Genomic DNA, 23,278 nt, shown 5'->3' with positions numbered 1-23,278 from the left:
CTCTCTCTCTGACCCTCCCCCGTTCATGCTCTGTCTCTCTCTGTCTCAAAAATAAATAAATGTTAAAAAAAAAAATTTTTTTTAAAAATGATTTAAAAAAAAAACAAAAAACAAAAACAAAAAAACCATGAGAGCCAAATAGCAAGACAACAACTGAAACACACCAGAGGAAATCAAGTTCTTTCTTTAACTCTCCCATCAAGTTTATGCATCACACTGAGTACCCCACATCCTTTCTACAATTCACTTTCCCATCTATACAACAAATCATAAATAAAAGTGTATGTGTGTGTGTGTGTATATATATATATGTACATGTATGTATACAACGTATGTATATACACATGCACACACATGTACACCAAGAATGCCGAGAGAGCTGATGCAGCTTTTTGCTACTATCAACAGCAGCTAAGCAATTTCAATTTCTGTATTTTCCTATCTATAATAAAGGTTCTCCAGAGAAACAAATAGGATGTGCGCACGTGTGTGTGTGTGTGTGTGTGTGTGTGTGTGTGTGTGTGTCTGTCTGTCTCAGTGTGCACGTATGGTGCAGAGAGAGATGGAGAATGACGGAGAGATTTATTTTAAGGAACTGGCTCAGGCGATTATGGGGGTTGGCAAACCCACACTCAGGATGGTGACCCAGAGAAGAGCTGTGCTGCAGTCCAGCTGGAGTGGAGGGCTGTCTGGAGACAGAATTCCCTCTTCCTTGGTGGCGGTGGGGGCAGGGGGACCAATCTTTTTCTCTAAGGCTGTCACAACTGGATGAGGGTAATTATACGGGATCATTTGCTTTACTCAGAGTTTACTGCCTTCAATGTTCAACCTCATCTAAAACTAAATGACGTCTATCTGCACCGTGACACGCACACTGGGGTTTCACCAGATAGCTGGGTACCGTGACCTAGCTAAAGCTGACACGTAAGACTGACCATCACACCATCCTTGCAAAAGAGATGATGTTCAGACGGTTCCTTCCGGTGGGAAAATTCTCTAGAACGCACAGCAATTTCACTCTGAGATGAGACTAGAGGCAAGAAATTCTGACGAGGCACCCCCTTCTTTAGAGGTGAATTCTAAGTCTGAAGAAACCCTGTAAAGGAGATGCAGAAGACGAAGTCATCTGCACGGCAGGATGAGTCAGGAGAAGGAAGGCACTCCAGTCACAGGGGACCAAGCCTTTGGAACAAGGGTTGCAAACTCAGCGCCGGTACCAGCCGAGTACGCAGCACAGAGGGGTGACACCAACGGGGCGGGGGCTGTGTGGAGAGCACAGTGCACACCACACCCAGAAGAGCTGCCCTCAGCTGCTTCTGTGAAGCTGCAGGTCCAGCGCTCTTCCTGCAACAGCCCAAGGACGCAGCCTGGCTCAGTGCGAGGGCCACCGACTCCCGAGTCGGGAGACGGGGCCCTGTCTCCCGGGATGACCGCTCGTCAGCAGCACGCCCTGGAATAAGTTCCCTGCAACTCTCAGGGCCTCTGTTTCACTCACATTACAGAATTATCGTGAAGACTCAGGGGTAAGTGCCTAAAATGCGAGGGCGCATGTGTGCATGTTACATGTTACATATAATACATATGATCAATTATTGTAACGTAGGTATCTGCTTCCTTCTTTGCTTTCTTTCACCTTCATTTGTGTATCACTTACTGTGTCCAAGGCAGCGCTTTACAACCCATTTATTTACTCCTTACGACAGCCCCATGAGGCAGGTACTCGTCTGACAAACGAAGCATGGAAAGGGTAAACAGTTTGACCAGCAACAGGACACACAGTGGAGAATCCTAGAAGACTGTCAAAGAAATAACAAAGTAACAAGACTCATTGTTGCTACAGTAGATTTATTCCTCAAGCTACCATATGCCTCTTCTTCTTTTCTTCCAACCAAAAATGTGTTGCAAGTGGGGGTTATACTCGCTGCCTGTACTTGGGGATTCCCTTACACTCCTTGAGTCAACGAACGCTCTGCGCTCGCCGGCCGGAGGATCCCTCGCCAGTCCTTTCCTCCTGAGCCCTGAGTTAGTGGCTGCTGCTCAACGCCTCCTTCTTTGGCATGGACCTCCTCTGGCCTTCGGGACTCTGAACTTCCCTGTTTTCCTCTTTGAAAACACCTTCCTGATCTCCTCCCACCCCTGGCCCCGGGTCCTACTCACTCTGTCTTTGTGCCCTTGCTCGTCTTCGTTCACTAACGCCGTCACATGATCTGCGGAAATCACGTTTTCAGGGCCCACCTCAGTGCCCGGCCTCCACGCCTCCTCAGCCAACCTTCACGCTGACCTTCTCTGCTCCAAGTCGGGCCGACAACCTCCGTGAACCCCACCTCCACGTGAACCCCACATCCAGCACAGGACGGAGTCTCTTAGTTCCTCAACCCCCTCACCTCCCACAGCCGGCCTCTGCCCTCCGCTTCACCCACCCGCTCTCATGACCTTCTTCTCTCATCATCCCTCCAACGGCTGCACTTGAGCAATAATAAATCTGGACATCCCACTCTCGGCCGCAACCTCGTGTCCTTGAGCTCTCCATTACTGTATTCACCAATTACTTAGGCCACTGGTTACTCAGGGTAACCAAACCTAACAATTCTAAGCCCCAAATCTGACCCCCGCCCCCCCCCCCCCCCCCCCCAGCAGGTACCAGCAACAACACGACTGCCTTCAGAAACTTGCATGCTGACCTTTGTTCTTCTGGGGCATTTCCTAACCTAGCTGCCGCCCACCTCTCTAACTTATCTGGTTTACTCCTCCCTCGTTCCAGGCATACCATGTCCAGTTCCTCAGACGTACTGTGTCTCTCTCTTGCCTGTGGGTCTAGTACATTCTAGGTCCCCTGCCTCGAATAGGCCTTTTTCCACTTTATCTTGGCACTCATCATCGAGAGTCATGTTAAGCACTACAACCTCTTCCGAGACCTTCTGTGTCTCCAGACGTGCTTAGCTTCCCCTCAGCGGCTCTTCCCGTGGCAAATCTGCACTTCCCCCTGCATTATACTCAACCCACAGGGTGGCGTCTCACTCCCTGGCCTGCGGTTCTGTGAATCAAGACTATGGCCTGTTTGCTTTCCAGTGTACTCCTGCCATGCAGCACTGGTCCAAAGGACACTCGACAAGTATTTGCTAAATAAACATGCAGTTGGCTCTTAAGCTCTGGTCCTCCTGACTTTGTCCTAGAGATTCGGTTCTGTGTCTCCAGTCACCTGACGGACATCTCACCAGCATCTACACTGAATATGTGCAAAACAACGAGAGATCACCTTTTCTCTCACGCCTGCTCTCTTCCAAGCCCAGTAGAGAGAACACAGGCATGGAAATCAGGAACACCTGCAATGCCCTGTTCAATATCCTATCAGCTCTGGACAACTTTAGACAAATCTTTCTCTGAGCCTTGGTTTTCTACATCTCTGCAATATGGACAAAAATACCAACCTTATAGAATTAGGATACACCTGAATGAACTGATCTATGTGAAATGCCTGGCGAATGGCCAAGAAGTAATAAACAGAGCCTGGTTCTAAAATCTGGAGTTATTTTTGCTCTCACCTCCCCACCAGCTAATCTCTGTTATCCAGGCAGTTCCTAAAGCCCACCTCTTTAACCTGTCTAGTTTTCTCCATTCCAGTCATCCCCCCGCATCTGGGCCCTCTTCCCCTCTGGCCTGGACTGTGTCTCAGCAGCTCACATGCCTTCCGCTTGGATTCTCTCACTGGCCAACCACCCCCCACACTGACATCAGACAAGGCTTCCTCCAGGAGAGATCCCACTGTCACTCTCCTGACCGGACACTTCCACTGCTCCCCGATGGCTCAGGATCAAGTTTAAAGCATTTAGTTGTTGGACATACATGGTCCACCCGGATCTGGCCTCAAGGGACCTTGGCGGCCTTATCCTCTCATTAGTCACTTTTGCACACATGGTTGCCCAGCAACAACGAAATCAGTTACTGCCTGCTCGGTACACTGGAATTTCCCATCCCTCTCTAGGCCTTTGCTTGGCTTTCCTTGGACTGGAACATGCTCCCTGACTCTTCTTTCAATGTCCAGCTCAAATGCTCCTTAATCCATAAATGATTTCGTGATCATCCTGGTCACAGACAAGCTTTCTTTTCTGCAAACACGTGGTATGTTTCGTTAGCTCTCTGTATTAATACATTCACCTCTTGCTCTGCATTCGTTCTGTCACCTGTGCACGGAATCTTACTCCAAGTTCTACAAGGATAGCATCGTGGCCACGCCCACACTGCCATGCTCAGAAAACACACCCAGGAAATGGCGGCTGCACGTACAACCCTGCAGAGTCCTTCTGAGTAGCACCAGCATCCAGGGTCTATAGCTAATCAGCTCAGCTTCTGATCGGCTCCTAGAACCGTACCTGGCATTGAGGGACACTCCACAAGTAACTGTTAAATGAACTTATCCACAGGAAGATCTACTATTGGCTACAGGACAGAAATTCTGTCTCTAGGGCAGGAAACATGAGAGAGGACATGAAGAAGCCTTTTCTTTTCCAAGTTATACTTAGAGATGCCATAAGTTTCATGTCTCCCACAAGCTATACAGCTAATCTCAGCAATAACCATGGCATGTCATGCTTTGGTATCTTGAGTATTTCAGAAGTACCTGATTTTAATATGTAAACAAAAACCATTCTTCAAAATAGTCTCCTTTGGAGAATGACAGAAGTATTCTCACAATGCCCCCCCAAAATTTTAGACCTCCCCCCTTTTATATAGCCACAATTTCTTCTGGTGAAAAAGAAGTATGTTTATTTACAGAACAAAACACCTTTTCTCAAAAGGCTTTCAAACGGCTGAGAATTTACTGCAGAAATGAATTCCAAGCTCCTCATCCTTAAAATAGAAAAGGTCCCCCCTCCCCCCAGCTCCCAGGGCTTTCATTTCCCAAATGCTATTATGTAATGCCCTTTATAAATCACGTGCACAACTCTCATTTTTCCAACAAGTTTGATTTTAACCCCATCTCTGGGCCCTCGCAACACCACATGTGCCTCTGTCACAGTCCTTGTCGGTATGTAGCGTTACCTCCTTAGACATCATTTACCCCACTGAGCTGTGTCTTCCTGGAGGGCCAGGTCCATGGCACGTCCATTTCTGAATCTGCAGTCCTCATGGCTGGAATGTAGTAGGTGCCTCCGTAAACGTTTACATGAACCAGTGACACCAGTCGGTAATGTGATCGTAAGTCTGTTCATCAGACCTGATTACTGTCTCCTTCCTGTCCCTCAAAGGACAGAGAATTTCTACCACAGTGGGCAATAAAAAAGGATGGAAGGCTCTCAAGGCACCAGCAAACAGCAAGTTCTACGTGTGTCTCTGGCAAAGACAACATGACATGGCTGCAGTTAAGTAGCGGCTTAACTTCTTCCTAGCTGACACGGTACTTAAGGAGGCAACATTCATTTGCATGTCTGTGTGTCTTTTGCTACGTGCGTTAAAATATTAATTGCGTTACTTTGAAGGAACGCTTTCTAGATGTGATTCATTTAAATTGTTTACTTAGATCCCCCGAAGTAAATACAAGATGAGTAAAACCAAATTAGCTTTAAACCACACCTTAGAGACGACAGTTAGCGAAGTACCTTGCTGGGTATCTAAAATTGTTACATAAAAAAGATGAAAAGACCTGCCTATTCGGCACTGTGCACCCGTCAGTGCCTGGGAAACGATCTACTTTTCATCATCATCCAATCATGCAGACTGACGTCATTGTCTCCAGAACCTACATGCTGCTCTTCCCAGATTGAACAACATAAGCACATCGACGAGGAAGCTCATTATAAGTTGATGACAAATTGGAAAAAAAAAAACCAAACAAACCTTTAAATAAAATTACAGACATGACTCTCACATTTGGGCTTTCCAAACATGGAGGGCTTAAGAGACACCACGGTTCCTGGTCACAGAAAGTTCCAAAACCCAGTATATTCTGGAAAGTCCAAATCTACTGCCTGGGTAGCTCAATACAGTGTGTCAGGACTGAATCTTCTTAAACTTTTTTTTTTTTTAACATTTATTTATTTTTGAGACAGAGAGAGACAGAGCGTGAACAGGGGAGGGGCAGAGAGAGAGAGGGAGACACAGAATCTGAAACAGGCTCCGGGCTCTGAGCTCTCAGCACAGAGCCCGACGCGGGGCTCGAACTCACGAACCGTGAGATCGCGACCTGAGCCGAAGTCGGCCGCTTCACCGACTGAGCCACCCAGGCGCCCCAAGGACTGGATCTTTTTAAATGATGGTTGACACTTGGCTCAAGTACATAAGGACAGAAAAGAAAAACCACCGCAGATTTTAGAAATTTTCAGTGATAATAGAGTTTTTATCAAAGACAAAATTTTATTTCATATTCTCTTAAATGTTTCTGAAAGCAGCACAGATTTCTTCCAGGTGGAAACTGAGGCAAGAAAGCTCAATCATTTAGTTAGAGCACCCTACATTTCAAAAACGATTAAAAGCCACGACCCCAAACCAAGTTCTCCAAGGATCTATTCTCATGAGAAAGGGGCTAAAAGGCTTATTGCCTAACTAAAGGATAAATACCATGGATTATTTCAATGATTGGCCCAGTGAGCCTCAGCACACCGCTCAGTAACACAGACACGTGTTACCACTCCTGGCCACAACCTCCCTTGTGAGGACGCGTGCACAGCACAGTCAACAGGTAGCCCTGATTTTGTTCAGGACGGTATCTCGGCATGTCCCCGCCGCACAGTTACGATGTTGCCATCTTCTGATTATGCCCAGTGAGGGGCCAACAATGTTTTCACACAAAAAGCAAAACCAGTACAACGAAAGACCCCTACTTTTCTGCCAGTAGTGCCCTCAGTCAGCAGGAGCAAAGACACGAACATAGAAACTACAACACTCCCAGACATAATTCAAGCAGAATTCTAAATGGATAAGCACACGTTATAAACTTTTTTTTTTTTTTTTTTGCAAGTGCCTCGCATGCTTATGTTACTGTTCAGTCTGAGATAGACAGATCGTCAATGACCTTCTGGGTCACTGACTAGGGAGAAAGAGGACTGTAAAAAAGAGTGGGAGAAAAAATAAAGGGGGGTGGCTTCCTTCCACCCCAGGCCCCCTACTGCCCTGAATGAAAGCAGACAGATGGCAGGCACCTTCCCCTTTAATTAGGAGGGCAGCTCAGAAGCGGACAGCCCAGCTCATGTGGCACCATCTCTAACAAACCGTTCCGAGGGGAATGCTCTGCTCATTCACCCTGGCTTCAAACTGTTCTGGATCTTTAACCGACAGACCAAATCTCGGTAGGTTTAATTGTGACAAACTGCAGCTCTGAGTACAGTACGCTGCAAAAAGGTGCTTAAAGGAAGTTTGCTGAATAATCCACAGACATTCATAAAAGGAGCCTGGAGGGTTTTAAATGAAAAACAGACACCCCACGTCCTACCACCACCACGTTGAGATAAAACGTGAATTCCCACGGCACAGAAGCCCTAACTTGAAATTCACTCAGTACTCCATACTAGATTTAGAAGGAAGATTCCTGATTTCTGCTCTTCCAATGCCACCCCGTAGTTACAACGCCTCCTTCTACCTTTAAAGTGTTACCGTTGGGAGTTGAGAAAAGTCCAGAAAACTCTACGGTCACAACAGTCCATTTTATGAGGAAGGATAATCTAATTACAAATCATAAACTACTCTGCATTTCCATTTGTTTTGCATTTTCAAAACCATAGAGCTTTGTATTAATTTACTGAGCCATGCCACAGCTCTGGAGCTAGGATCAGATAAAACACAAACAAACACAAATGGAAGACAGGGGTCAAGTGTCAGAATTAGGCTGGTGTCCTAAAATCTGCACAGGTGGTGATGCCTCTTATTTTCTGAAAGCCACACATCTTCTATAAACCTACAAAACATGAATCTTTCTAACTTGAAGGAAAACATCAGTTTCCTTGACAAGTTTAGGTCTTTATACATTTTATCCCATTCTTATAGAAGGTCTGTCTGTTTGTGGCGTTTTTTTTTTCCCCCCAACATCACTAAATAATTCGTATCCTTCAGTTCCTTCCCATTTCCCAACAGGTTTTTAAGTTACGGCCTCTTGTTCAGGCACCACTCCCAGCCAGTGTCTGCCGTTCCCACAGCGGGGACGCTCTATTTTCACATAAGTCTCGTACAGGCACCCTTTCTGCTTCCCAATGGAAATAAGGACAGTGAACCGGGGCTCGTTTGCTAGATATGCTGCTGGCTGCACCACGTAAAAAAAGTTTTGCCTGTGTCATTGTCCTTTAATTAACAGCAAGGTTCTTGGATTGTTTAAAAAAGAAGAAGAAGAAAAAAAGAACTTTTTGTTTTCTCATTGATAATAAATTTCAATCTCATACGATCTCCAACAAGGAAGCCAGCACGCTAGATATAGGAAGAGAGACAGAAAAGATTAAAGAAGCAAGTAGCTATTTAACAAACTTCATATCCTACTTCCCAATGAGGGGGGAAAAACTTGGCATTTGCCAGATATGGAGTGTCTAATACAATGTTAGCAAGAGAAAACATGTAGCAGCGACTGACTAACAAAGAAACAAACAAAACTTACTTTGTTTTCCAGCACAGTAAGCAGGTCGGGAATGAGATGAGGGTAATTCCTTCCTGGAGGCCCCTGCTTTCACTTTGAGAGCTGTGTTTATGCCGACGTCCAGATTTGCTGTGGCACGCTCCAAAACGCCTGTACTTCTCAGGATACCCCAAGTTCACAGTTCATCTCAGAAGCCCCGAGGACCAGGAACCCCCAGGACAGATCGCGGCGACCTCTGGGCACCACGTGGCATCACTGCTGTTGTTAACACACACACACGCCCGGGACACCCACTTGTTACCTCAGGAACCAGGCCACCGGCAGAAAACTGCGCAGATGAGTGTCCAGAGTCCCCAGCCTCTGGTATTCTCAGGTTCAAGGTTGGAAAACGCATTAAGACGAGAACCACGCAGTCAGCAGTATTCTGTGCCATTAACTTTCTGGTACTTAAATGCCTGTCTAAAGAAGAGCAGAAGGTACAAAATTACAAGGAATATTTTACTAGTGATTGTGATTGGCGGTTGCTGCACACTGGCTCATAGCTTGCTCTCTAAAACTCCGTTGAAAAATCCTAGATTGGAGGTATTTTCATTTCCTCTGTGAAAACCATAGAAAACCGTTTTTTTTTTTAAAAAAAAAAAAAAGGGAAAAAGTTTAATTTTGTTTAAAAATGTAACCCTTACTAAACCTCATCTGGTTAATTTTTTTAAACCCACAAAGTAAAACAAACAAACAAAAAGCATATAAATTTGGTTTGTTTTGAAAAATTACTTCATCCACGTACTGTCCAGCTCATAAAAACAAACCTTCTTCCAGCAAAACCGGGACACTTTGACCCTGTTTACTGCAGTGTTTTGAAACCACTGGCTCGTAACTCCTGACATCACTGGATGTGCATTAGCACCTTTACTGCTGTCGGGGGCACACGCTGCTGTCCCCATGGTCTTCAGTTGCCCCTGCCTGAACAAATACTCCCCAGGACAGGAAGGATACCGGCCTCAGCATTAAACCCCCAGAGCTCACAGGATACCTTCTGTATTCACCTCTCTGGTCACTTTTACAAGAAAACAAAAGCACCGATCACCTGATACTTTTTAAAGTTCCAGCTTCCAGACCTAGTATGGATCAGTATTTCTTCTGACCCTCCACCTGACCCTTTCTCACCAATCACCATAATGGCAAGAATTTCTGCCATGGAGCTTTACAAACAGAAGATCCCGACCTACTTTCTCCCGGTAGAAGGTTCTCACAAACTTTCCTAGAGGATCATTTATTTTAGCAGATTTTAGAGTTCCAAAGAGTAGTATTACATTTTTAATTCTGACAAAGTCAGATTATTCCATTTTTTTTTTCTTTTGCGGAATATGCTTTTGGTGATGTACCTGAGTGTTGCATTTTTAAAGAAATAATTTTCTCCTGTAAGTCGGACACGTTCCCCCTTCTGTGTTCTTCAATTCTTATTTTAAATACATCCAAATCAAACCAAAGGATAGCTATAATCCCTGGAGCAAATCACCATTAAATTTGGGGGGGACATCTCCCATAATCCACCTCTTTAAATAAAACCAAGTTCCGGTCCTATCGTGGTAGTGCAATTTTACAGACGAGTAACTAAAACCCCAAGTTTAACCTTTCTGAAGTCAATCGGTGACATTCTCGTTCTTCTCCTGAAACAGCTTAGCAAAACACCAAGTTCTCAAATTGTAGTCACCAAGAAATAAAGAACATGAAATACATATTTGAGCAATTACGGCCCCTGTTTGTCAGAGAGAAGTAAGAAGAAAAACATCCAGAGTTAATAAAATTAATTAACTCTAGCTAAAGAACTACTTAAAAGACTCTTCAAATGTCATGCTGTTACTATGACAACTTCAAAGCTGCTCTGAGAAAATGTGAAGGATTTTAAGATCCATGATAAAACAAGTGTCGTCCAGCCTTCTGGAAATTACTTTCACTTCTATCAGGCAGCAGCAAGACTAAATGGCCATTTACAATTCTGAAGCATCAGATCGTTACCTTCGGAGAGATGCTGTACCTTCACTCAGATCATGAAAGAAGTCATAAGTAAATGAACAGCTCTCTCAGTAATGGGAACCATTTTGATTTCAGCCCTGCAACTACACCACTCCCACGGTCTATCTAGTTGCTACATTATTTTTATAATGAAAGCAAAGTCTGATTCAATGTGAAAGGGGACGGGACACACAAAAAAATCCCTAACCGTCTCTTATTTCCAAGTACAGATAGGCAGGCACACGCTCACTCTGATTTTTTAGGCGTCAATAAAGAAACAGAAGAAGAAAACATCTTTTCCTTAAAATTCCTGCTTTGGGGTATTTAGACCGATTTACATTTTACGTAATCTTGATGGCTCAATCAGGAAGTAAAAATTTTAAGTGCCTGTGTTACAGACGGGAAGGATCATGTGACCCATAGCAACGAAAATTATGCAGTAGACGAGCACATAAGAAAAATAAGCTTAAGAGGGTTTTAAAAATACTGTCTTTAGGATTCATTGAGCCATGAATATAGTATGGCTTTTGAGAAGTAATAATCTGTTTGCTAAGCCTTGAAAACAAGGCCTCAGGACATTTTTAAAACTATGAGATCAAAGCAATGCACAGTGAGAAGTGAAAGTTTAATTAATAAAGGAAAGGTTTTCTGTGAAGATCACATCCATTCAAGGTTTACTTTAAAGGCTATTTTTCCATGTTATCTGAAGATCAGGCAATACAGAATTGTAATCGAACAAAACATCAGCTGCAGCTGTGTATAAACACATAAAGAATACATTAAAGAAATAATATACTTATTAACATATAGTGTTCTGTGTTCCTGGAGCACAAAGGAGAAAGCTGTTTAGATTCATCCAGTCTCCGCCCAAGTTCTACAGACTTCAAGTGGTCCCTGTGTTGTAGTACAGCAAATAACATCCTCCAGAGGAAAATGCCAGTGCACTGAAATTTTCATCTGCAGCATCGAAACTAGTAAAAGATCACTGTTAGATAGAATCTGAATTACCCTTATCTGTTAAATAAGTTATGCCACACGTATCAGACCACGTTCACTTGCTCTGGAAATCAAAAAGTGGGAGATGTGTGTTAAAACACATCTGACTACAATGGACCGACTGACAGATGACTCTATTATACAAGAGCTACTTAAGACATATTCTCTGTGCTACTTCTCTAAAATAACGTATGTTAATATAAAGGTACGTGAACTTCCAAAGGTTTGGCCTGTGGTTGGTTGTTTCTCAATGCAATTTCAGTTACTGATATGTTAATAAATGATTTATGAATACCAATAGTAAGCAATTAACATGGTTGAGAGCAGGTATTTGTGTCTTTTATCACTTTTATTTATTACTTTTATCACCTCATTAATGCTTCACAGTTTTCAAAATGGTTTTCCCATTTTTATTTCAGCTTTTTAGAAAAATGTGTGTCACGACTTCGGGCAAGTGGTAGGGCAAGGTCAGTGACAGGAATCAGTTCTGGGCACTTGATAACTAGGTCATCTTTCTTTAATTCTTAAACACAAGATGTGGCTGGGGAAAAGAAGAAATTGTTAGGAAAAACAGATGTCTTTCTTTCAGCAGGGAAGCTTGAGGTAGATTAAGGAAAAGTTAGGAAAGGTAAAAAGCACAAATTCTCCAAGGTAGAGTACTAAATGACATTGTTAAACGATCCTAATCTCAGGTATCACACTGGTTGGCTGAATTAAGGAAGGATGAATTAGTTCTCAAGAAGGATCCCCCAACAGATTCATAGCACCATCTAGCTCCGCCACTTGCCTAGACCGTAATTTACTGAGAAGACACCTCAGAGAACATACATCTCAGCTCCGTAATTCTGTAAGTCAGGAAATTAGAGAAGTTCAGAGACTTTCCTAGGTTGCACCGTTGACTGACAGCTGAAACAGGACCCAAGCTTTCTGGCTTTCCTAGGTTAGGGCTCTTCTTCACCACGTGCTGCCTTCCATCCACAGTTGGAGGTTCAGGTAAAGTCTCCAACGAGCACAGTCCTGGTTGCTTATCGTAGTTGTGAATAACTGAAGCAGGGTCAAGACTGAGAGGGGCTCACCCCGGGCCACTCAGTCCCTAACTCACGGGCCCCCTGACCCTTGTCACTGTTATCTCGGTCCTCCGGCAGTGTGTGCAGAGTACCTTCCTGAGCTGGACAGAGACAGGGCAAGTTCTGGACTGGGGGTAGAGCTCTGAGAGCTGGTCCCAGGCCCTCTTCCTGGCTCCTCCCTTCACAGGTATACATCAGAGCCTCCTCCTCTTGTCCAGTGGGAAGATCGAGACACTGAAGTAAAAGCACATGTTTTGGTGCACGTTGCAGCTTCGCTGGGATTTTGGACATACATGGGAGTAAGAGGATATTCTAGGACAACTAATATGAGCTCCTACTTTACAACCTTCACCAAAATTAATTCTGTGGAGATTAAAGAGTTAAATGTAGGAAGGGGGAAAAGGATACAATTAGACATTTCTGAATCAGAGATAGGAAAAGAAGTAACGAAAAAAGTAACAGAAGGCAATATAATAGGAAATGCATCTGACTACATTAAAATGTTTATGTAAACACATTTATGTGAACATGTATGACCTGTAAGTCCAAAAGCAACTGAAGTGAAAGGTAAAGAAAAAAACAAAATAGTTGCAACAGGGCAATAAACCTCATATCGTTTATAAATGTATAAGGTAAAAGTTATTAACAGACAATTCACTCCAAAATATAAATGGCCAATTAACATGAAACAGGGTTGGATTTCACTGGCAAACAACCACCAAATTCACAAAGATGGACAACAAAGAGTTAAGCTGGCAGAGTGAGGTGAGAGCATCCTTTCAGGAAACCAGCAGTATCTTTTTATAAAGCCTTAAAACTGTTCTGACTCAGAACAGCTCTATAAATACCACCTCAAGAAACAATCACAGATACACAGGAAGGTAACTGTACAAGGACATACTTACAATAACCTAAAATTGCTATTAAACATGGAGGGGAGCATCTGACTCAGTAGGTAAATTCATGTGTTTAATGGAGAGTACTTAATGACATTGGAAATAACAGGATATAATGTTGGATGAAACTGCTGGATATAAAATTGTGCATGGGGGCACCTGGGTGGCTCAGTCGGTTAACCTTCCAACTTCAGCTCAGGTCATGATCTCACGGTTCGTGGGTTCGAGCCCCGCGTCGGGCTCGGGGCCGACAGCTCGGAGCCCGGAGCCTGCTTCGGATTCCGGGTCTCCCTCGCTCTCTGCCCCTCCCCTGCTCATGCTTTGTTTCTCTCTGTCTCTCAGAAATAAACGCTGAAACAAATTTTAAAAGGAAATTAAACTTGTGTATGAAGATGGCATCAATATTGTTCAGTAAGAAAGGGAAGCGGAGAGAGAAGGAAGCACGGACGAACGGGGTATGCAAAAGCTGATCTCAGAAAGACACTAGAAGGGAATAATTTTAAAAGATTAAGAAGGGGCAGACAATTTAGATTTTTTGTGACTTCTTTATAATACTAAGATATTTATATATGACATTTTCTAAAGGAAATCTGCTTTTTATAACTGGAAAAATGCTATGTAAGCTAGTCAGCACCCTATAAATATTTTCAGTCACATGACGTAATTATTTACAAAGACCTTCTTAACAAAAGAATGCTTATACCTTATTATTACGTGCAAAAAAGAAATACAAAACAGTAGGATCTTAAATATGCAAAAATTCACATTAAAAAGACAAGAAGAATATGCAACATGATGTTAATAATGGTCACCTTTCAGCAGTGCTTCCGTGTGTGATTTTTTTTTCTGTATCTTACATGTTTTCTACCCTTGTCATATATTGTTTCCATGACAATAAATAAATGTCAATATCACAATTATAAGACCGATATATCACATGAAAAGATGCTCAACGTTGCTCCTCATCAGGAAAATACAAATCAAAACCACACTCAGATATTACCTCACGCCAGTCAGAGGGGCCAAAATGAATAAATCAAGAGACTACAGATGCCGGAGAGGATGTGGAGAAACGGGAACCCTCTTGCCCTGTTGGTGGGAATGCAAACTGGTGCAGCCGCTCTGGAAAACAGTGTGGAGGTTCCTCAGAAAATTAAAAATAGACCTACCCTATGACCCAGCAATAGCACTGCTAGGAATTTACCCAAGGGATACAGGAGTGCTGATGCACAGGGGCACTTGTACCCCAATGTTTATAGCAGCGCTCTCAACAATAGTCAGATTATGGAAAGAGCCTAAATGTCCATCAACTGACGAATGGATAAAGAAATTGTGGTTTATATACACAATGGAATACTACTTGGCAACGAGAAAGAATGCAATATGGCCTTTTGTAGCAACGTGGATGGAACTGGAGAATGTTATGTTAAGTGAAGTAAGTCATACAGAGAAAGACGGATACCATATGTTTTCATCTTATGTGGATGATCCTGAGAAACTTAACAGAAGTCTATGGGGGAGGGGAAGAAAAAAAAAAAGAGGTTAGAGTGGGAGAGAGCCAAAGCATAAGAGACTCTTAAAAACTGAGAACAAACTGAGGGTTGATGGGGGGTGGGAGGGAGGGGAGGGTGGGTAACGGGTATTGAGGAGGGCACCTTTTGGGATGAGCACTGGGTGTTGTATGGAAACCAATCTGACAATACATTTCATATTAAAAAAAAAAGATTGATATATCAAGAAGATACTACTATTAACAGTTAAATTTCAAAATACAGAAGGCCTACAGTCACAAAAATCTGCCCCATGACTAAGGGATTTTTTTTTTTTTTCACTTTAAGAAGCAGTGGCACACCTTTCAGAAAACAGCAGGAATCGATGGGAGTGTCGGAGGTGCGAACAAATCCTACTTCTCAGACGTCAGTGTTTCTCCATGCAGTGGTTCTGTGAGGGTCATCTTGAAGCATGAGGATCCATCCCAACAGCAGGACATTATTAGGAAAATAGTGAAGAAAGCTGATGGGAGAGGGGTAGTTTAGTGGCCAAAAGAGGAAGGGCAGGAGTTCATGAAAACAACAGAAGCATCAAGACAGAAGGTTCAAAAAGTCATTATCCAAAATAATTCGAAGGGTCTCGAAGAGACACATGCGTATCTATGTTCACAGCAGCATTACTCCTAACAGCCAAAAGCTGGAAGCAACCCAAGTGCCCACCAGCGAATGAATGGATAAACAAAATGTGGTCTATAAACGCGATGGAATATTATTCAGCCCTAGACAGTAAGGCAACTCTGACACCTCCTGCAATAAGGTTGAACCTTGAGGATACTACGCGAAGTGGAATAAGCCAGTGGCAAGAGGACAAGGACTGTGTGACTCCACTGAAATGAGGTACCTACAGTAGTCAGTCCACAGACAGAAAGCAGAATAGTGGTTGCCAGGGGCTGGGGGAGGGGAAAAGAGGGGTTAGCGCTTAATGGGTGTGGAGTTTCAGTCTCGCAAGACCAAAGGGTTCTGGAGAGAGATGATGCTGACAGCTGTTCAACAATGTGAATGTACTTGATGCCCCGGACCTGCGCACTTACAAATGTGAAGACTGCATTTTATGCTGTGCATAGTTTACAGTTAATTATACATATATATACTTGAAAGAACCAAAATCGTTAGAATCAGAAGTCCTGAAGAAGGCTTCTGATTTGGCGATGAAAGAGAGTTTAAAGGATGTCAAAGGCGCAGGTATTGAAATAAACTAGACCTTATTTCTAATACTAGATTCTTCAGGGATAATTACAGAAGTCAGCTCTGTAACACAGAAGATCAAAACTGAAAATAAGAAGGGACGTCGTGTTTCACTTGAAGAGAACATACCAGACCTCTCTGTGGTTTTTTGAGACCCTCTCATTACAGCCAGCTTGAAAAATTCCCCACAACTAGGAAAGAACCTGCAAGCCCAAGCAACACAATGACGTCTTCTCATCAGCTAACGGGAAGGAACACAGGAAACTCTGGGTCCTAGAAATGTACTCCATCCTTACTGAGAACTCCAGTTGCAGACCTGAAGAGTTTTGGAGCTGGACAAAGGCCCTTAGGTAAAGCTGTTCAGGGGACACAGACACCCAGAAAGTTTGCCCAGGCTCACTCAGTAACACGGGATTTAATGACAAACTCCCAGAACGCACTTACATTTCGTTCGTTAAGTCTTATTTTTTAAAGAGTGCCTTATTAAAGATAAGAACAGAACTGGAATGTTCTTTCTGTGAATCATTTTATTACATCCGTTCAAGAAGTATTTATGGCGTCCATAGTCCACACTGTGCACTCCACACCAGGCACTGGGCTAGGCGCTGGATGGCGAGCGGGGTGTCGTCACCCTTCCCTCAGAGAACTGGCTGTTATGATTTAATGGAGGCACAAGGCGCTACTGGCACACCCAAAGGGGGCTCCCATCTGGTCTACAGGTCTGGAAACCTGTCGGAAGTAATACTGTCAATAGCAAATGTTATTATTATCACTGGGGCAAGTGTGACTGATCACTACTGTGAGTCACGCAGTTTTAGGCACTGTCCATGAACCAATTAATTAGAACCCAATCTAAGACAGGGATGCAACTCAGATCAGAACGTTCAGCAAAGGGCAGAGCTGCTTGGAGTACCAAAAGAGAAGTGGGGAAACGGCAGGAGAACTACGGGTAGGGGGAGGCCGGGGCTGGGAAGCACAGACAGGTGAGTGGGGGAAGGGTGGAGGGCTGGGAGCAATCAGGAATTCTGGAGGGTGGAGGGACTGACGTCCAGTGAGGGTTTCCATGAAATTCTGCCGTGTGGAGGGGAAAGTAGCTCTGTTCTCCGTCTCTGCGTAAATCCTAAGTGATTTGATGACTTCTCTATGCACGGGGTGAGGATGCAAGCCTCGCAGAGGCCCCAGTCAGTTTGGCGAGAAGAGATCACAGAAACGGGTAAGAATTCAGGGAACGAAGTGACACAACACAGATGCTTTTTAGAGGCCTCACTCTGGATGCAGTCAGGAAGACGCCGAAATGCAGAGCGGATTGGGAGAGAATACCAATCGCAGGGAGACAGGTGCAAAGGCAAGAACTGTGGTCAAAGGTGATGAAAAACAGGAAGGACACACTGCAGACAAAGCGGACGGATTCAAGAACTTGACCAGACTCAGTTTCTTTGTGGATTTGGAAGGGGAGGAGAGAGAAGGGTCAGGAAGCCGCAGGTTTCAAGCCTGGGTAACTTGGATCCGTTTGGAACCTGTTGGATAGGAGATGCCAGCAAGATATCAAAGCGGAAATGTCCCATTAGCATCTGAACACAAAGCATGGAGCTTAGAGACAGCTGGAAAGAACGAAGGCAACAGGGAGAACAAGCTGAAGGGGCAAGGCAGGGTCCTGGAGGCCAAAGAGGACAGGACACCAAACACCGTCACTGTCGTGAGGTCCTGGAAGGTGAGAATCCAAACGTATCTGGTCCACGTGGCAACAGCAGGACAGGGAGGCCGCCTCCAGCTCTGGCTGGAGCAGTACCAGTTTGGTCACAGATACGAGAGCCAACCTGGAGCACCCGGAGGAGGGGGCGGGAGTGAGAGAAAGAGGAGGCAGCAATAGAGGCAATTCTTCCAAGAAGTTTGGCCCTAGCAGGACAAGTAAACAGAGAGGGAGCCAAAAAGCAAGGCAATACTGAAGTCCTGTGTGTGTGTGTGTGTGCGCGCCCGAGTGCGTTTAGTGAGATGCGTAGGTTTAAATTTTTTTTTCATGTTTATTTTTGAGAGAGAGACAGAGTGTGAGCAGGAAAGGGGCAGAGAGAGACGGAGACACAGAATCCGAAGCAGGCTCCAGGCTCTGAGCTGTCAGCACAGAGCCCGACGCGGGGCTCGAACTCACAAACCTCGAGATCATGACCTGAGCCGAAGTTGGACGCTCAACCGACTGAGCCACCCAGGCGCCCCGAGACGTGTGTAGGTTTAAATGTGCATAGGAAAAAGTGAATGGCAGGTATCAGGTCAGAGAGAACGTCTCTGAGAAGGTGCGGGAAGCTGGGGCTGCGATCTGGAGATGTGGGCATAAGGAAAGACTCCTCTTCCGCTGCAACCAGAGGCGAGGCAGGTGCGGACGAAGCTTGTTGACAGGGCGAGAACCCAACCAAGTGAGCTCGCCTGTGACGCAGGAGCGGCTGCAGAAGGAAGTGAGGTGGAGGAGGGAGCCAACAAGTGCTTGCGGGAGCTGCTGGGGGACGAGATGGGCGGGGACAGCAGGGAGGAAAAGTCACCTTGCAGAATGTCAGCTCAGGAGAGCCACAGGCAAGGATTCTATGCACCTGTAGCCTTTACCAAAAATCACCGAGAACATAAACAAGAACTGGACTGCACTGAGCAGACCTCATGAGAAGTCTCATCTCCAATATCATAAGATCAGGTAAGTCAGCTGTAATAGTATCAGTTTTCCTCAAGCCTTAACCATATGTGCACAACAAAGACAAATGCTTCACATGAACTATGATGGCCATCCTGTGACCATGTGGAGAAGGCTCACACTTCCTTCTATGGGCAAACCTGGTTTGCACGTGTGACAAAAACATCGTATCTCACCTGGAATTACATCATCAACAGTGCGTTGGCAACCTTCACGTTTAGCCCCAGCTGGATCTTGCTGCCGGGTATCATCAACCCTGCTACGTGTGCCCACAGGATTACAGTGAGGGTCAGACACCTCCCCCCTTCCAACGTCCTGTTTGGAAGACGAGCAGGCAAAAAGGCCCATCGCGGCCACTTTTCCGAGACTCGGCTCTAGTTCCCGCTCTGACCGGGAAATTGCTGGAGAAAGCAAAAACAGGGGCCAGGAGCTGAGCACGGCTGTGCAAGTCCAAACACAGGACTAGCAAAAGTGGTATTTCAAGTGAGTGGATGTGTTATACTTGAGTTAACTGAGCAAAGCAGGAGGAGAGGAAGACATGAGCTTGAAAGAATAGCTTTCCTTGGAAAATCTTTTTACGGAGACAAGAGTAAGTCTAGCAATTAGCATGGAGTGCCTCTTGTATTTCGAGGGCAAACATCTCCCAAGGAGCTCCAAAGAAAATCCCTTAGTTCTACCCCCTTCTGGGGGAGAATGGGAATTAACAGTAAAATCTGACCAACACAACCAACTGGGAAGTCTACTATGAACAGCGAGGTGTCCGGACCATTTACTTTTGCTTTATAGCTTTTTCTTTCTAAAAAAATTTCCTTTTTGCATATGTTTTTATCATGAAAGTAATATGTTACGACTGGCCAAAAGTTACATAGGGTTCACTATGAGCCTGCTCAGCTCTAAGTCTGAACTTCCTTCAGACACTCTTATTCTCCAAGTTTTAGGGGGAGACACAGAGGCTTAAGTCCGTTGCCTGTGATGACTAGGAGAGCTGGTGGCCCAACCCAGACAGGCCAGCGTCAGTCATGTGCTCAAGCGCTGAGCTCCAGTGCCATACCATGAAAACACGAATGCTAAGATTCTAAAAATCAAGGTATCAAAAAAGAGACTATCACCATTTATTCTACCTGGGTAACTTTGGTATGTTTCCTCTATTCATCCTTTGGTTTTCAAATTAAGGCATCTTTTAAAATAAAATGGTTTTTTTACTATATTCAAGTAAAAATACTATGTAAAACTGTTTACAAAAACCTTTCCAGGTAGAGATTCTACTCATAGGCAACACTCGTTTAAAGTCAGCAAATCTGTTTCTGCACACAATGTGCACAAGTTATTAGAACAAATTTTTATTCACAAGCTTCTTTACATTATGAAAAATCTCCTTCCTAAGAGTAATATTTTTTCAGTCGGACCCACACTTAACTATAATGAGTTCCAAATCACTTATGTTAAATTCATGCATATCCAGTTTTCAAATAAGAAAAATTACTATTTAGTTCTCTGCGAAGTTGCCTGCAGGCTGAGGCTGGGTCTCACAGACTTGATGGTATTTTCTCTTTGAAGATAAGAGCCTTATATTTAGTGTGGGAACACTGGGACTTCTGGAAGTCTCAGCTGGGTTAGCAAGCAAAAAGCGCCCCCCATATGTGTCTGTCAGTGACCTTTAACACAAATGTTCCATGATATAGAAGTTTAAGGCAGTCAGCCACTTCAGGCTTATTACAGTTGGCCAATGTGAACTCATTTCCTAGACTTAAGTGCATGTCACACGTGGTCTATGCAAACATTCTTCAGGTTCCTTTGAAAAGACCAACACATATATGGACAACGGATTTGCAACAAAGGCGCCAAAGCAATTCAATGGGGAAAGGAAAGTCTTTTCAATAGATCGTACTGGAACAACTCGAGAAACGTGCAAAAAAAGGAACCTTCACTTCTACCTTAAGACATTTTTTTTTAAATATGACATTTGATTTGACAATGACTTTTTTTTTTTTAACACTTATTTATTTTTGAGACAGAGAGAGACAGAGCATGAGCAGGGGAGGGTCAGAGAGAGAGGGAGACACAGAATCCGAAACAGGCTCCAGGCTCTGAGCTGTCAGCCCAGAGCCTGATGCGGGGCTTGAACTCACAGACCGCGAGATCATGACCTGAGCCGAAGTCGGACGCTTAACCAACTGAGCCACCCAGGCGCCCCCCTTAAGACATTTTTAAGACAATGAAAGGTAAGCCACAGACTGGAATATATTTGCATCACAGTTTTCTGATATATATACATATACATATACATATACATATACATATACATATACATATACATATACATATACGTATATGTATATAATATCCATATATATCTCTCCAGATTTTATATATATATAAAATCTCTTACCAATCTATAATAGTAAGACACACAATACAATATAAAATGACCCCCTCAAAAACTAAAAAAAATGGGTAAAATATTAAACAGATACTCCAAAACGGAAAGTCTACAAATGTCCAGTAAGAATATGTTGGTCATCAAGGAAATACAAATTAAAAACCACAATGAGAAACCACTTCATATCCAGAAGAATGGCTAAAATCAGAAGAACCAACAATATACAAATGCTAAAAAGGAACCAGAACACCTGGAACTCTCGTCGACTGCTGGCTGGGGCATAAAAGGCACAATTACTTCGCGAAACTGCTTGGAAGTTTCTCATAAAGACACACATGCACGGTACGGCCCAGCAATTAAGCCTGGATCTACAAAGAGGGGTGAGTGAGCACTCACAACAGCTTCAGATTCCTAACAGCCGAAAAGATGAAGACAACCCAACGTCTGTCAATAGGAAAGTGGAGTGACAAATTGGGTGTATTCGTATGACAGAATACCACCTGGCAATAAAGGGAGAAAGAACACCTGATCCACACAAAAACATAAAACTGGGGTGAGAGGCCAAGCCTGAAAAAGTACATGTGGAGTCCATCCATATAAAGGTCAGTAACAGGAGAAAAAAATTCTATTATGACAAATCAGAAAGCATTTGTCAATGGGGATGGAGAGGGACTGGATGGGGGCATGAGAGAACCTGGAGGGTAGAGATGTTCTACATGTTAACTGTGGTTCGGTTACAGGACTACATTTGACATCAGTGCATTTTTCCACATGTAAATTTTACACCTATTAAAAAGGAGGGCTGGGAGAGCTCCCTAAATGTCTTTATATCCCCAAGTCCCCCTGAAGAATGGGATTTGGTTTGTATCCCTTGGCCCCAACAAAGGGAGACTATATCTGAACTACTCTCAGTAACAGACAACCAGTTTGACAACTATTGTGGCTGTCTCATTTCTTTGGGACCACCTACAGACGGTATTTTCTCCAAAGGAAAAAGAAGGAATTTGCTGGGTTTCCTCTCATCCAACAGTAAAAGCCAATCAATATCCCAGGTTCCAAAAACCAAAGTAAGCATGTTCTAAATGCTCACAGAAGGTCCTTTTTAGGTTCACCATTTTTCAGTATACAAGTGAGAACCTGTATTCAACACATTCCTCACCGCCAGCAGGTTAAGGGGGATAGATAAAAGAAAGTAAATTTGGGAAGAAAGTTACTTAGAACAGGCTGACGACACTCATTCTGGCCAATACCAGAAGTAAAACTACAAGTATGTCCTGCTTCCCCGGGAGCTCAGGACATTTCAGTATTCTCCGTATCTGCTTCCAGGGGCATGGTCTCAGGGGGCCTGCCCTAGGATCTAGGACTGCCCCAAAGGCTCTAAGCTGAACAACTTACTGTTTCCTGTAAGTAAGGACCTTTACTATCTTCAATTGCCTCTACACCCCTACGCAAAGAATAATTAGCATCTAACTGTACTACTTTGCAAATGCCAGAGGTAGATTTGGGGCTCCTGGTACTATTCCAGAGATCAGATAGGCCTGAGAAGATTCTGCTTCAGGTTCGATTATGTGAGGGCCACCATCCCTAACTATGGAGGACCTCTAGAGAAGATCTCCAGGATTTTTCACAAGAAAATGGCTATTTTTTTTCCAAGTAAAATGAGTTAATGGTAAGATTGGAAACATCAATTCAGAGTTTCTTCTAAGACACAAATGGACGCCACTTGTGTCAGGGAAGTTAAAGCACTCATTAGCCAACACCTAATTTTTCCCGTCTTCATTGTTTCTACTATCCATTTGCAGGTACTACACAACAAACACAAGAAAGGGACGATCGATAAGAATTTGGATTTTTTTTTTTTCCACAAAGGAAATGGGAAGGAAGAATATGAGATGCTTCTTACAAGAGAGGGGAGAAGTAGTAGGAGGGTCTATCCCCTAAGGAATAGAAGTTCTAGAATTGA

At 43.9% G+C, this 23,278-nt stretch overlaps 1 long non-coding RNA gene across 1 annotated transcript in view; it reads right to left on the bottom strand.

Moving 5' to 3' along the window:
- LOC131510958 (uncharacterized) overlaps positions 1–21,153 on the bottom strand; it is a 31,633-nt gene extending 10,480 nt beyond the window's left edge. The window contains exons 1-3 of the long non-coding RNA XR_009261265.1: positions 15,379–21,153; positions 14,530–14,648; positions 113–9,013 (exon numbers count right to left, since the gene is read on the bottom strand). This is a non-coding gene — a long non-coding RNA (uncharacterized LOC131510958). The remainder of the gene's footprint in view (positions 1–112; positions 9,014–14,529; positions 14,649–15,378) is intronic.
- Between the last annotated feature and the right edge of the window lie 2,125 nt (positions 21,154–23,278).

This window comes from Neofelis nebulosa, chromosome 4 (assembly GCF_028018385.1).
Source record: "Neofelis nebulosa isolate mNeoNeb1 chromosome 4, mNeoNeb1.pri, whole genome shotgun sequence".
Classification (NCBI taxonomy): domain Eukaryota; kingdom Metazoa; phylum Chordata; class Mammalia; order Carnivora; family Felidae; genus Neofelis; species Neofelis nebulosa.
The sequence above is the reverse complement of the archived record's forward strand: the minus strand, read 5'-3'. Positions and strand labels throughout refer to the sequence as shown.